This window comes from Rattus norvegicus, chromosome 5 (genome assembly GCF_021556685.1).
Source record: "Rattus norvegicus strain SHRSP/BbbUtx chromosome 5, alternate assembly SHRSP_T2T, whole genome shotgun sequence".
In the NCBI taxonomy this organism is placed as follows: domain Eukaryota; kingdom Metazoa; phylum Chordata; class Mammalia; order Rodentia; family Muridae; genus Rattus; species Rattus norvegicus.
In genome coordinates this window covers 54133794-54150360 of record NC_141538.1, presented here as the reverse complement: position 1 = coordinate 54150360, position 16567 = coordinate 54133794, and positions in this window count along the sequence as shown.

Here is a 16567-nt window from a genome sequence, read left to right as displayed (position 1 = left end):
AATGAAGGCACAACATACCCAAACTTATGGGACACAATGAAAGCAGTGCTAAGAGGAAAACTCATATCTCTAAGTGCCTCCAAAAAGAACCTGGAGAGAGCATATACCAGCAGCTTGACAGCACATGTAAAAACTCTAGAACAAAAAGAAGCAAATACACTCAAGAGGAGTAGATGGCAGCAAATAATCAAACTCAGGACTGAAATCAGCCAAGAAGAAACAAAAAGAACTAACTATATTAATAAATCCAGGAGCTGGTTCTTTGAGAAAGTCAACATGACAGATAAACTCTTAGCCAGACTAACCAGAGGGCATGGAGAGAGTATCCAAATTAACAAAATTAGAAATGAAAAGAGAGTCATAACAACAGTATCTGAGGAAATTCGAAATATCAGATCCTCTTACAAAAGCCTATATTCAACAAAACTGGAAAACATGGATGAAATAGACAATTTTCTAGACAGATACCAGGTAACAAAGTTAAATCAGACTCAGATAAACTATTTAAACAGTCCCATAACCCCTAAAGAAATAGAAGCAGTTATTAAAAGTCCCCCAACCAAAAAGAGCCTGGTACCTTAATGCAGAATTCTATCAGACCTTCATAAAAGTCCTAATACCAATACTGTCCAAACTATTCCACAAAATAGAAACAGAAGAAGCACTACCCAATTCCTTCTATGAAGCCACAATTACATTTATACCTAACCCACACATAGACCCGACAAAGAAAGAGAACTTGAGAACAATTTCCGTTATGAATATTGACACAAAAATAGTCAATAAAATTCTCACAAACTGATTCCAAGAACACATCAAAACAATCATCCATCATGATCAAGTAGGCATCATCCCAGGGATGCAGGGATGGTTCCATATACCGAAAACCATCAATGTAATCCACTATATAAACAAACTGAAAGGAAAAGAAACACATGATCATTTCATTAGATGCTGAGAAAGCATTTGACAAAGTTCAACACCACTTCATGATAAAAGTCCAGGAAAGAACAGGAATTCAAGGCCCATACCTAAACATAGTAAAAGCCATATAGAGAAAACCAGTACCCAAAATCAAACTAAATGGAAATCAAACTAATTGAAGCAATCCCACTAAAATCAGGGATTAGGCAAGGCTGCCCACTCTCTCCCTACCTATTCAATATAGTATTCGAAGGCCTGCCAGAGAAATCAGACAAGAGAAGGAGGTCAAAGAGGTACAAACTGAAAAGGAAGAAGTAAAAATATCACTATTTGCAGATGATATCATAGTAAACTTAAGTGATCCAAAAAGTTCCACCAAATAACTACTAATCCCGATTAAAAAAACTTCACCAAAGTGGCTGGATATAAAATTAACTCAAACAAATCAGTAGTCTTCCTCTAATTACAGGATAAACAGGCTGAGAAAGAAATTAGGGAAATGACACCCTTTATAACAGTCACAAATAACATAAAATACCTCGGTGTGACTCTAACCAAGCAAGTGAAAGATCTGTATGACAAGAACTTCAAATCTCTGAAGAAAGAAATTGAAGAAGATCTCAGAAGATGGAAAAACCTCCCATGCTCATGGATTGGCAGGATTGTAAAAATGACCATCTTGCTGAAAGCAATCTACAGATTCAATGCAATCCCTATCAAAATTGCCACACAATCCTTCACAGAGCTAGAAAGAGCAATTTGCAAATTCATTTGGAATAACAAAAAATCCAGGATAGTGAAAACTATCCTCAACAATAAAAGAACTTCTTGAGGAATCACCATCCCTGACCTAAAGCTGTATTACAGAGCAATAGTGATTAAAAAAACTGTATGGTACAGAGACAGGCAGGTAGATTAATGGAATAGAATTGAAGACCCAGAAATGAGCCCACTCACCTATGGTCACTTGATCTTTGACAAAGGAGCTAAAACCATCCAGTGGAAAAAGATAGCATTTTCAACAAATGGTGCTGATTCAACTGGAGGTCACCATGTAGAAGAATGCAGATCGATCCATGCTTATTACCCTGTACAAAGCTTAAGTCCAAGTGGATCAAAGACCTCCACATCAAACCAGATACACTCAAACTAATAGAAGAAAAAGTGGGAAAGAGTCTCGATCACATATGCACTGGAGAAAATTTCCTGAACAAAACATCAATGACTTATGCTCGAAGATAAAAAAAAAATTGACAAATGGGACCTCATAAAACTGCAAAGCTTCTGTAAGGCAAAGGACACTGTCATTAGGACAAAATGGCAACCAACAGATTCAGAAAAGGTCTTTATCAATCCTACATCTGACAGAGGGCTAATATCCAGTATGGACAAAGAACTCAAGAAGTTAGGCTCCAGGGAGACAAATAACTCTATTAATAAATGGGATACAGAGCTAAACAATGAATTCTCAGCTGAGGAATATCGAATGACTGAGAAGCACCTAAAGAAATGTTGAACATCCTCAGTCATCAGGAAAATGCACATCAATACAATCCTGAGATTCCAGTTCATAACAATCAGAATGTCTAAGATAAAAACCTCAGGTGACAACGGATGTTGTTGAGGATGTGGAGAAAGAGGAACACTACTCTATTTTTGGTGGGATTTCAACCTGGTACAACCACTCTGGAAATAAGTGTCAGAAAATCGGACATTGTACTACCTGAAGACCCAGCTACATTACTCATGGGAGTATACCCAAAATAGATGCTCCAACATAAAACAAAGATGCATGCTTCACTATGTTCATAGCAGCCTTATTTATAATATCCAGAAGCTGGAAAGAACCCAGATGCCCTTCAACAGAGGAATGGATACAGAAAGTGTGGTACATCTACACAATGGAGTACTACTCAGCTATCAAAAACAATGACTTCATAAAATTCATTGGCAAATGGATGGAACTAGAAAATATCATTCTGAGTGAGGTAACCCAATCATAAAAAAACATAAATGGGATGCATCCACAGATAAGTGGTAATTAGTTCCAAAGCTTGAATTACCCAAGATACAGTCCACAGACCATATGAAGCTTACGAAGAAGGACAACCAAAGTGGGGGTACTTCACTCCTTCTTAAAAGGGGGAACAAAAATATTCATAGGAGGAGACATGGAGACAAAGTTTGGAGCAGAGACTGAAGGAATGGCCATTCACAGCCTGCCCCACCTGGGGATCCAGCCCATATACAGACAGCCACCAAACCCAGATAATATTGCTGATGCCAAGAAGTACATGCTTACAGGAGCCTGATATAGCTGTCTCGCTCAGCCAGAACATGACAAATACAGAGGTGAATGCTAGCAGCACACCACTGAACTGAGAACAGGGTCACCATTGGAGGAGTTAGAGAAAGGATTGAAGGAGCTGAAGGGGCTTGCAACCCCATAAGAACAACAATACCAACCAACCAGAGCTCACAGGGAGTAAATCACTACCCAAAGAGTACACATGGGCAGACCCATAGCTCCAGCTGCATATGTAGCAGAGAATACCCTTGTTGGGTACCAGTGGGAGAAGTGCTTGGTCCTGTGAAGGCTGGATCCCCTCAGTGTAGCAGAATGTCAGGGTGGAGAGTTGGAAAGGGTTGATTGTTTGGGGAGAGGGAACACCCTTATAGAAGAATTGGGAAATAGGATGGGATAGGGATTTATGGGCGGGTAACTGGGAAATGGAATAAAATTTGAAATGTAATTAAAAAATATCCAATAAAAATAAAAAATAAAAAACCACCAATAATCTTTTAAAAAGTCCCTTTTGCTAGACATTCTGACTACGAAAATGTTCAATGAACATGGTTCTAGATTAAAGTCTCTTAAAATGATCTGCAAAGTCAGTAAAGACCTGTTTTCTCAGTTACTTATTCTTTTGTCTTTCATCCACTCTGAGAAGGAATAAAAAGGCCTGTTCTAAACTAATACAAAAACAAGGGGGCCTTCTGTCCCTATCATTGCACTGAATGGGCTCTTCAAGGTTACCTATAACCTGGGTTTTGTCAGATTTGATGTCATGATTTCATCTGCCTCTCACTTGACCTTCTTTGATGTTCGCTCTGTGGCCTTCTACTATCTTTTTGCTTCTGATAAGTTGGCTGAGTCTCCCTGGCTGGCGATACCTTCTTTATTTAACATGCATGTGCTCAATGTCAGGTCCTGGCCTGTTCATTTCTCCACCCAAATTCTCTCCTTGGATTGACCACTCATATCCTGAGGCCTTCTAAACAAAAAGCGCACATCTGGACTTGCGTCTAAACTCCAAATTTCTGATAGAAAGAGGCCTACTCATGCAGAAATCCCCTCTTGACAAAGATGACTTGACATTTCATTTGGAATGGACTCCTAAATTGAACCACAACCAATTGGATCAAAGCTATTTTCTCCCTAGCTCTCATCTTTCCAACAGGCTTTTCTCCCAGCATCTAATTCTCCTAAGTGGTCATCAGTGGCCATCTACCCGGCTGCTCAGCTAAAGCCCTCTCCTAACTTGGCTGCAGCATCACTTAGCTCCAGCTTTAGCACGAGGCAGCAGTCTATCCACTTTCTGCAACTTAGCTGCCTTGCTCTTGTCAAATTGCCTGACTTTCCTAGGCTGCTGGTCTGCAACCATTTCCAAAGGTGTTCTCTGTCACTCTTCTTGTCCTTGCAGTGACACTTTCTCTACGCATAGTAACTAAGATAATTATAAATGTAAACCATTCGCTTTGCTAACAACCCCTTAAAATGCCCTTACTCCAGTGATACCCCATGCCCAAACATTTTCTAGTACTTTTCTTTCTCTGTGGCTGGCCATCTTGAAGAGATTAGACATTTTTATGTTCCCTGATTCTACTGGCGTAGGTAAAACAAGAACAAACAAGTAGGCTAGGTGTGCTGACACACAACTTTAATCTTAGTACGTGTGATGGATCTCTGAGAGTTCAAGGCTAGCCTGGTCTGCATAGAGAGTTTCAGGACAGCCGGGGCTATGTAGTGAGACCCTGTCTCAAGGAAATTAATTATGGATCTAATAATTCTTTAAGGTATTTATTACCGTATAGGTGAAATCTTCCTGTGCAACCCCAGTTACTTTCAGTAAGTCTCAAAGTTTAGAACTTTGGGGATGGTGCTCAATTGCCCATGGTCTGATAGGCACCACTGAAGAGAGCTGTTTATAGTAGTGTGATTTGGATAGGAAGAGGCAGAACTATGGGAGAATAAAATAGAAAAGCAAAACACAAAGGGAGGTGGGTGGTTTCACAGCGAGGCATAGAGAACAGTCTTTTCCTTATTTTTGTAATTCATATTGTAAAATATTATAAACAGCTGTAGAAAGAGGAGTAATGAAATATTAATTAGCATCATATTAATTATGCTAAATAATCTTTCTGAAAAGATCTAAAAATGGTTTAAAAGGAGCTAATGATGTTATATTATTGGGCAATGTGTCTATAATAAACATTAATTATATGGTATTAAACCAGTCCATAGAGCTTTTGAAAAGTACAACATGCTAATAAAACAGCAGAAACCTAATTACTACTCTTAAACTTAGAACTGTAATAACTTGATGATGAGAAGTATTTTAATAAGGAAAAACATCCACAAAATACTTTGTATGACAAAGTGTTTCATAGTAGGAAAAAAAATCTCAAAGTTAACAAAACCGAAAGAATTATTCAGACCTTGTAACCCAGATAACACTGTTAAATCCCCTCTTATTTCTCTGGTAGCTCACTGTGTGGATTTCAGAGTCTTTTATAAGTCAGCCACTAGAGAGCAAACTTCTTCTTTTTATCAGGCTGTAGCTGTACTATTATTTTTTTTCTTTTATAAAACCTCAACCATACATAGAGGCAGCCTTCTCAATAACGCATTATCTGACTATCGAACCTGATGGTACGGCTTCTAGGTGCCTGGGGCTGTGGCATGGGGAACAAAAGGGGGGATTTTAAGACCATTTTTATTACAAAAACGTGAGAAAGAACAAGGAAGATGTGGTTATGTCGAATCATCTTCCTGGGGTGAAAAGGAAGCCTGCTGGTAATGGAGCCCAAAGTCTTATATTTCATTCCATGTATAAAATATGACAGGCACTGTTGGCTCTGACAGGCATCTTGGGCCTTTTTTTCTAGCCTAAGTCTCCAGAGAGCTCAAGGAAATGATGCTGTTTCCAGATGAAGTGAGGTTGGATTAGAGCGTCTGCTGCTTTCAGTTCCAGAGGCTCTGGCTAGGAGAGGGAAAGCTGATGCTTTAGGAACATTTGCATCATTGCACTCACCCTTCCTCGTGGGTGTTTCTTCCACAGGTGACTGTGGTATCCATAACGTTACTGTGCAATCTGCTCAAGATACCGGGGAACAGAAGAACAGACACAAAGAGTGCATAGAGCTCTTTATTTCCGGGCTCCAGAGTCTGTCCCAGCCTGCCTCTTGCCTGAATTGAGAGATAACCAACCAAGTCAAATCCTTCCTTTTCTGGTCACTGTTAAGCAGTTGGCTGGAGTGATTTGTCATAGAACAAAATTACTGTAATCAGATTTTATTATTGTTGTGATTTTGGACTAGTCTACATTTAACATTACGAAAAGTATCTATGACAGGAGATTTCGAAACCTTCAAGGGAACACTTCGCTGATATCTATTGGCTATTCTGGTTGGCCGATTCTGTATGTTGAAAGACATGGGTGAACCTAGTGACTGTTTGCTACTGTGTTCATGGATTGATGTGCTTCTGAGAAGACTTCAGTGTATGTCTGTAGTGGGAGGTACTGATGGCGGCATACTGGGCCCTGCTGCGCATGCGTCATGCTGACGGATGCCGATGTGGGAAACTAGGCACACATGAGAGCTCTCTACAGAATGCCTTCGAGTATGAAATGTTAGGCCAAACCTTGTAAACTGGGAGAACTTACTAAGACAAACAGTTCACACATTGACAGGTTCATCCATGGCTTTCAACATGTAGAATCACATGTCCTCCATGGGTCTTGCCTTAGCAGGTGAATCCGTCTAAACTGACATCACTCTGTCAATCAGCTGGCGACTGAGGAAGCAGCAAGAAACTGCAGCACACCACTGGAAGTCCTGACAAATGCAGCTCAATTGCAATGTAAGGTGGCCCAACACATGCGTGTTTTAGCAAGGAGTCCTCCATCACCTGTCCTTTCATGTGCTTGTTTTAACAGAACATCCTTTCACCTGTATCTGCTTCAGCTTCATGTGTTTGCTTCAGCAAAACACCATCCGACTCACTTTCCACAGAACCCTTTAAGTTTCGGCTTCACCAAGGAGTCTCCAAGGAAGAACCTGGAACTAAACCTGAGGGAGTCAGGCTGGCAAGCAAGACTGGCTCAACCCTGAGTCCACATGGAATGAGAGAGTTACAGCAAATAGCTTTTACATTCTATGTTTTTCTTTGGCCCTGTTTCCTGCGGAGAAGGGAGAAAGGAGGGAGAATTTTAGTGAAGAAGACCTGAGAGAATTATGTTCACTTCTTACCACTAAGACTCTAAAACCATGTCAAATTGCTTCCATAGCCTCTAACCCTATTGTACCTTGGGATTGGGGTACAGCAAAGAGAGACTTGAATGACTGATAGCTCCAGAGTTTACAGGCCAGCATCCCCATCCCCATGTCTCTAAGGCTTCTGCTGGGGTCTGAGAAGGGCTCGAGGGGAAGTGTTACCTTACAGAAACAACAGCTTCACTTAGGTCAGACATACTTGTTCCTTGGTACAATCCCGAGAAGCCACTCCCTATGGGGTTAATCGAGGGGCAGGTGGTACACATTTTCATCCCAATCACCACATCCCACTCCCTGGATCTCATAGGCTTATAGCCAATATCATAATGGAAACTGCATTTAGTCCAACTTCAAAAGTCCCCATACTCAATCACAAGTACCACTGTTTAAAACTCCAAAGTTCAAAGTCTCTTCTGAATCTCATGTAATCCTTAAACTGTAATTGCCTGTAAAATCAAAATGAAAAAGCAGATCACATACCTTCACACACACACACACACACACACACACACACACACACACACACACATATATATCCTGTGCCATTATAGATAGATAGATAGATAGATATTAGATAGATAGATATAGATATACACATATACCTACACATACACATACACATACACATACACATGCACATACACATACACATGCACATGCACATACACATACACATACACATGCACATGCACATACACATACACATGCACATACACATACACATGCACATGCACATGCACATACACATACACATACACATACACATGCACATACACATACAGATACACATACACATGCACATACACATACACATGCACATACACATGCACATGCACATGCACATGCACATGCACATACACATACACATGCACATACACATGCACATACACATGCACATGCACATACACATGCACATACACATACACATGCACATACACATACACATGCACATGCACATGCACATGCACATACACATACACATGCACATACACATACACATACACATACACATGCAAATACACATACACATACACATACACATACACATACACATACACATACACATGCACATGCACATGCACATACACATGCACATGCACATACACATACACATACACATACACATACACATACACATACACATACACATACACATACACATACACATATTCCTGTTCCAAAAGGGGAGGGAAGGGATCACCGTGAAGAAACACTGGACTAAACCAAGACTGAAAACCAACTTGGCATACTCCAAACTCCAGCTTCATTTCTGATGTCAAACCCCTCTTCCTAGGTCTAGCTCCTTTCAGCTTTGTTGGCTGCAGCACACTTCTCTCTCTTGTCTTGTTCCACTTCTCACGAGCAGCTTTCCTTGGCAGGTATCCCACCATTCTGGTGTCTCCAACATCTTGGGGTCTCCGAGGCAATCCAAGCTTCACCTTTACAGCTTCACACTATGGCCTCTCTAGGCTTCCATGCAGGGACACCCCTGATTTATGCCTGGCTTCAGTGGCTTTCCTTAGTCACGGAGGGCGATTCCACAACCCCTTTTTTGTATCCTTGATTGTAAAGCCAGAGCCATGGGGCCAAGACTGCCAAGTTCTGATGCTTGCTGAGGCTGGAACATGGCCCCCTTGTTCAAATACATTTCCATCAGCTTTCTGTTTTTGATGGTTTCCTTCACTTCCTAAGCGTGGCTGTCCTGGGACTTGCTCTGTAGACCAAGCTGACCTCGAACTCAGAGATTCACCTGCCTCTGACTCCTGAGTGCTGGGATCAAAGGCATGAACCACCATGACACCTGTACCTAAATTTTTCTTTAATTCCTTTTCATGAGTTGGAATCCTAGCTGGATGGGGTCTTGCTCTGAGGTCACCACTTCTGTTACTGCATGTAGCACCAGGCTTCTCTTTAATCTGCTCACACTTCCTGGTGCTCCTTTTCTCCTCCAACCAACAGTTCACTTCGTATTTCCCTTTGCTCCACTTACTCCTTTTCATTATGGATCTGCATAAGACTGGTGACTAATAGTCACAAAACAGTCTATAGTAGGTTGTTTGACAATGTCCTCTGCTAAAGCTGATAGTCCATAACGTTTCAATTTAGCCCCAGGAAGGTTTTTTAGACAGGGACAGAAAGCAGCTACATTCTTTATCAAGATGCCACAAGAATGATCTCTAGGCTATAAATTAGTATTCTTTTCTAGAACCTCTTGAGTCAGGCATCTGTAATTCAAATCACTCTCAGCAACTCTGTCTTCCATGCTCATTCTACTTGTTAAGATTTAAATCTCGGCTTGCGCCCGGATAAAGCACACCAAGCCAACATAATTCCAAGTGGAGAGGTTTGATGAGAGAACTGTAAGGAGAGAAAAGGAGGCCAGCCATGGGCATGGGGAGGGAAGGGGAAGGGGTTGGGGAGAAAAGGGACAGGGAAGAGGGCAAGAGCAGAGAAGAAGAAAGAAGAGAGAACAAGAGAGGGAGAAGGGGGCAAGCAGCTCCCTTTATAGTAGGGCAGTTGCCAGGCAACTATGGGGCGGAGCATACCTGGCTGTTCCCAGGTAGCTGTGGGGGTGGAGCTTAGACAGAATACCAACATTCCCCCATTTTGGTTTAATTAAAAAAGAAAAATTAGAGGTGATGGTGGAGCAGGAATAGGGTCGTTTTGATCTCTGACTACTTCCTGCTTGCTTTGGGGTGACATGTCTCTAGGGAACCTAGAAAAGTGGGCATATGACCCACTAAACTCCATTTAAAGGATTCAACTGCTCTTCTAACCCAAAGTACCAACATGATCCATATTCCTCAAACCAAACACATGGTTTTGATTATCACAGCAATATCTCAATCCCTGCTAGTAACTTCTATCTTAGCGTTTCTATTACTGTGAAGAGACACCATTGTTGAGGTGATCTTTTTATGTACTGTGCATGATAGTTTATATATGCTTGACTCAGATAGTGACACTATTAGGAAGTATGACCTTGTTGAGTAGGTGTGGTCTTGTTGGAGTAGGTGTGGCCTTGTTGGGCCAGATGTGTTTCTGTTGGAGTAGGTGTTTCACTGTGAGCGTGGGCTTTAAAACCATTGTCCTAGCTGCCTGGAGGCCAGTCTTCTTGCACTCTTCAGATGAAGATGTAGAACTCTCAGCTCTGCCTGCACCATGCCTGCCTGGATGCTGCCATGTTCCTACCTTGATGATAATGGACTAAAAGTCTGAACTTGTAAGCCAGACCCAATTAAATATTATCCTTATAAGAGTTGCCTTGGTCGTGGTATATGTTCACAGCAATAAAACACTAAGACGCTGTGTAAAGATCGTTTTTATATTATTCAAATACTGATTTCTGTGACAGCAGAGAGTTAAATGCAGACTGGACTTTGGTATTATTATTCATATGAATTCATCATATTTTGTAAATACTCCCTCTCTTACCTCCTGATTGGTTTAATAAACGTCTGGTGGCCTATGGAAAAGGAGAGGTTAGGTGGCACTTCCAGTAGAAATAGGAACTCGGGAAAGAGTCAGATATGGGAGATTTTGCTAGCCAGCCAGATACAGAGGAAGAAACAGGCTGGGACTGAAGGAGAGGCAACTAACAAGCCATGAGGCAGAACTTAGATCAGTATAAACGGGCTAATTAAGTTATAAGAGGGAGTCTGGAACAAGAGTAAGCTAGGCCCAAAGCTATATTAATAAATATAAGTCTCTGTGTCTTTACTTAGAGCTGGGGCAGGCATAGATAGTACATATGGTTATATATCATGGCTACAGCAACTCTTAATTTGGGTTGGCTTATAGCTCAGAGATTTAGTTCGTTGTCATCATGGTGGGAAGCATGGCAGCAAGAAGGCAGACATGGAACTGGTGAGGTAGCTGAGAGTTCCACATCTGGATCAGCAGACAACAGGAAAAACATAAGACAGTGGGCTTGGCTTGAGCATCTGAGACCTCAAAGTCCACCCCCAGTGACACACCTCCTCCAACAAAGCCACACCTCCTCCAACAAGGCCACACCTCCTCCAACAAGGCCACACCTCCTCCAACAAGGCCACACCTCCTCCAACAAGGCCACACCTCCTCCAACAAGGCCACACCTCCTCCAACAAGGCCACACCTCCTCCAACAAGGCCACACCTCCTCCAACAAGGCCACACCTCCTCCAACAAGGCCACACCTCTAATAGGGCCACTCCCTGTAGCCTTATGGGGGCCATTTTCATGCAACCCTTCACACCTTGGGTATGCTCAGAAATATTAAGTGAGTGGGTGCTGTACAGCGGGAAGCACAGGCTGGCAGGGTGAGAGCCAGCATTTAACAGCTTATTATTTCTTCTTTTACCTGTTAAACCATCTTGCTAATACCATAATTGTATTTTAATTTCCAGTTAAATACCTGTTCGTTAGTTTCTCTGTCATTATTGTTTAATTCTGACTTCAGCAATACAGTGTGGCTATATTTTTCTGTCTTCTGGGTACATTTTAGGTTTTGGATATTAATGTTGGTTATCTTCACTTGATTCACTTTTTTTGACATATCATAAGTCTTCTCCGTTTGAAAAGCTTTATAAAATGGCTTTTTATGTAAGTTTCACATGGTCAAATCTGTCATGTAATTTGTCATTTCTATTTTATTCTGTAGAATTCTTTCTGAGCCCCCTAACCTCCATTATGTTCCTAGAACACGTATCTCTAGGCTTTTATTGCCACTTTTGTTTTGGGCACATTATAATGCAGCCAGCTTTCAATATCCATTGACTCTGCACCTGTAGATATGACCAAGTTAAAAAATAATTAAATTGTGTCTATAGAGGCCAAACTCCTTTCTTATGATTATTCCCTAGACAATATATCATAGTCATCATTTTACATTGTTTATATTAAATTAAGTTTAATATATAATCCAGAGATTACTTATGAGGTCTTTTGTATTGATTGCATACACAGTAAACAAGGGATTTTATGTAAGAATTTGAATGTCTTTGGAAAGGAATCATAAAAAGTTTCCTGCAACCACGGAAATGATTGTACCTCTAATATTTGTATCATTTATGCTTCTTTTCTGTAATAAAATAGAATGCCCTTTATGAAACATAAAAATATAAAAAGGCTAACATAATAACAAAAGGGAAGCATCTTTTCCTTTCCGTGTCCTAGTTTTTACCCTTTACTCACAGAGAGCATGGCATTTTTCCAGGCTAGCTCATCCTATCTGTCCCTTGACTTTCCTTTACTGTCCACCCTGGAGTTTATTTTCTGTATTTTTATAGTGGACCTTGTTTCCTAGGTTTTGTGTTCTCTTCTTTGTATCTTTTCTAGTATCTTTTAGTAGCTTCTTAAGAAAAGGTACAAGGGAGAGAAATTCCTAAATGCTACCTACCGAAATGTCTTTACTCTGTAGAATATGGTGACCACAGACAAAATGTTATATTTCAAAGAGCTAGAATAAAAGATTTAGAAATTTTTACCACAAAGAAATGATAAAGTGTTGAGAAGATAAGTATGTTTAAATGTTATTCAATGGGTGCGTATGTTGAACATTACATGAGATCTTGTTTATATGTACATGTTTTACATGTGTCTATCTTAAAAGGGTTTTACTTATGTAATTGTACATTTTCATTTTCATTTTATTTATTTTACATACCAATCACAGTTTTCCCTCCTTCCTCTCTTCTCAGTTCCTCCCCTCATATCCTCTCTTCCCCCAACAAGAAAGATTTTTATTTTTAAAATAGTGAGATAACAAATCACAGTCTAAGAGGAGATATTTACAAAGTATGTATCTGATAAAATACTTTATCCAAAATAGGAATGTCAAGAAAGCAAATAACTCAATTTTAAAATAGGCAAAATGTCAGAACATAAGACAGCTTATGAAAGAAGACATACAGACACCAGGTAAGCACATGACATCCGACATGATATGTCACAAGGAATAACAAATCATTGCACATGCGTGATATCCTGTAAAGTCCAAATAACAGATGCCACCAAATGCCAGCAAGGAATGGGAACAACAGGATTGCTCTTCCATTGCTGGTAGAATGTCAAACACAGACTCTTTAGGGGATAAGTGTTTAGTTTCTTATAAAATTAAACATAGTCTTAGCGCATAACCCAACCATCCTGCTTCTTAGACTTTACCCAAATGAGTTCAAAGCTGAAGTTGTGCAAAACCTTCATATAAATATTTAGAGCAGATTGAGTTATAATTGCCCAAACTTGGAAGCAATTGTCTACTAATAGGTGAGTTGGTCAACAGTCCATGGAACTCCCACATAATGGAATGTATTGGGAAAATAAAGAGGTGAAAAATGAGAAGAGGCATGAATGTTCTAAGTGAACAAAGTTAGTTTGGAAAGACTGTATTATTTTCACTCTATGATATGTTGGGAAAGGTAAAACTGTACAGACAGTCAAATGTTTGATGAATATAAGGAGTTTGCAGAGGAGAATGGTGAAGGAGGATACTCTGACAGTGAAACTATTCCATAAAGTATTATGATATACATATCTATATCTATACATATATAGTCTATGTCTATGTGTATAACGATATCTAATTTGTCAAATGACATACACATATCATTATAGATTTGGCCAAACGTACAGAGGAGCACATCTTTTGGTGCACCCCATATTGATGGCAAAATTCTTCATTCATCAATGTATTATAGCAAATATGTCACATTAATTTAAGATAATAAATTATAGTAGTAATTGAGATAGTAAGAAATACTGGAATGAGAATGTGGTGGTTTGAATATACTAGGTCCAAAGGGTGGCACTATTAGGAGGTGTGACTTTTTTGGGGTAGGTATGGCCTCGTTGGAGGAAGTATATCACTATAGGGGTGGGCTTTAAGGTCTTCTCCCTAGACACCTGGAAACAGTCTGTTCCTGGTTTCTTATGGATGGACACGTAGAACTCTCACCTCCTCCAGCGCCATGCCTGCCTGAATGCTGCCATGCTTCCTGCTTTGATGATAATGGACTGAGCCTCTGAACCTGTAAGCCAGCCCCAATTAAATGTTGCCATTTATAAGCATTGCTTTGGTCATGGTGTCTGTTTACAGCAGTAAAACCCCAACTAAGACAGAGAGCTATGGCACTCTCTAATTTTTTGTCCAGCCTTTTTGTTTTGGGAGAGTGACATGGAGGAGGATCTAGAAGGAATTCTCAATTAACGCTGTATTTTCATAAAAATAAAGTCTTCTAACTTCTCTCCTATTTATTCGAAGCTATACATTGGTGAACGCTTTCTTCAGATCAGTTCCCTTACTTTGTTATTATTGTTGTTAGACCGCTTGTTTGTTTGTATAACTTGTTTTCCAGTTCTCCAGTTGAGTTTCTCTCAGTGTCTGCAACATTTCTCCTGCTTTTGATGTCTCAGTTTCCTATGTGCCTCACACCTGTACTAGGTGTTTATTTGGTACTTATGTTGGAAGCTCTCCTCAAATTTCTGGCCAAACATGTCTATTTGTAGTTAAGAACTGAAACTAAAAGGCTCATTGGAAGCTTTGTGTACATTATATGGGGCTGGCTGAACACTTGAGCCTAGAGCTTGTTAGAGCTCCTTATGTATATGGTGTTCAGAGAAGAATCCTCCCCTCCCCTCCCCTGGTAGACAATGCTTTGGAGTTGGTAGTAAAAATGCTCCAGTGTCCAGGATGCAGATTTTACTTGGCCCCTCTGTTGTCAGCATGGAGTTGCCTCTCTCTTCATCTCTGCTTGGTTTCTTATGTCTAGATATTACAGAGAGATGGAGGGGTAGTTATTTCATCATACAGAGTAGGAGTGAGAACTTGGTTTAGGAATAGCTTATCTGTTTTTTCTTTCTTTCTTCCTTCCTTCCTTTCTTTCTTTCTTTCTTTCTTTCTTTCTTTGTTTCTTTGTTCCTTTCTTTCTTTGTTTCTTTGTTTCTTTCTTTCTTTTTTTTTGGAGCTGAGGACCAAACCCAGGGCCTTGCGCTTTCTAGGCAAGCGCTCTACCACTGAGCTAAATCCCCAACCCCTGTTTTTTTAAACATACTTTTCTTTTTAAAAGAGCTTTATTAACTTTAGCAGCTAATGTCCAATGACTCCTCCCACCAATAATCCCATTATACATAATGAGACAGCCTTTTCCCCTTTCTCTGCTGGGCACAAACCAAAGGGCAGGGAAATCCATTTTCCTGGGCCTGATTCTGCCCCCTCAGGTCCATTGAAGACCAGTTTGGGCCTGGAGCTTCCCAGGGACTGAAGCAGGGCATGTGGAAGACAAAGATTTTTCAATGGCTCTCCATTTACAGCACAACCTGGTATCCAAGGCATCTTGGTTGTTCAATTTCTGAGCTTCTTTTAAAGTCCAGTGGGCAAGTCGGTGCTTAATTGAGCTCAGTCGATATTGCTGTTACAGTTGTTTGTTGCCATACACAGCATCATTATTATTGTCTCTTAATCTGTTCTGATTTTTTTTCTGATAACATTTGCCATACCCCTGCCTGTTTTCAATTTCCATGTAATGAGAATAATAACAATTGTTGAGGTAAGGAAGAAAACATTTACCCAAGATATCCACGTTGTATTCCTGGAATATGTGACTGTACCATATTTGGAAAAAGAAGTCTTTGCAGGCGTAATTAAATCAAGGATTTCGAGGTAGAAGATTATCCTGATTATCTGGGTGACTCTAAATGACAGCACAAGTATCCTTATATAAGACAGACAGAGAAGAGAAGGCAAGGGGATCATATAGGCAGAGAGAGTGATGTACTCTCAAATCAAGGGGCTGCTGAAGCTACAAGGTGCTAAGAAGCAAAGAATGGATTCTCCCCTAGAATCTTCAAGAGACCTGCTAACGCCTTAGCTTTGGACTTCTGGACTCCATAATTGTGAAAAAGTATGTTCCTGTTCCAAGTTAGGAATCTGTTAGAAAGTACAATGGAACTAACATAAATATCTTCCAGGTTTATGAAAGGCAGGACTTATGTTTGAGTTTTTATTCTCTTGGTTAGTATAAGCAAGGGAGATTTACTATTCTTGTTGAGCCTGGAAGTGATTCAACATGATTTAATAATTTTCCATTGTTTAGAACATTGGTTTC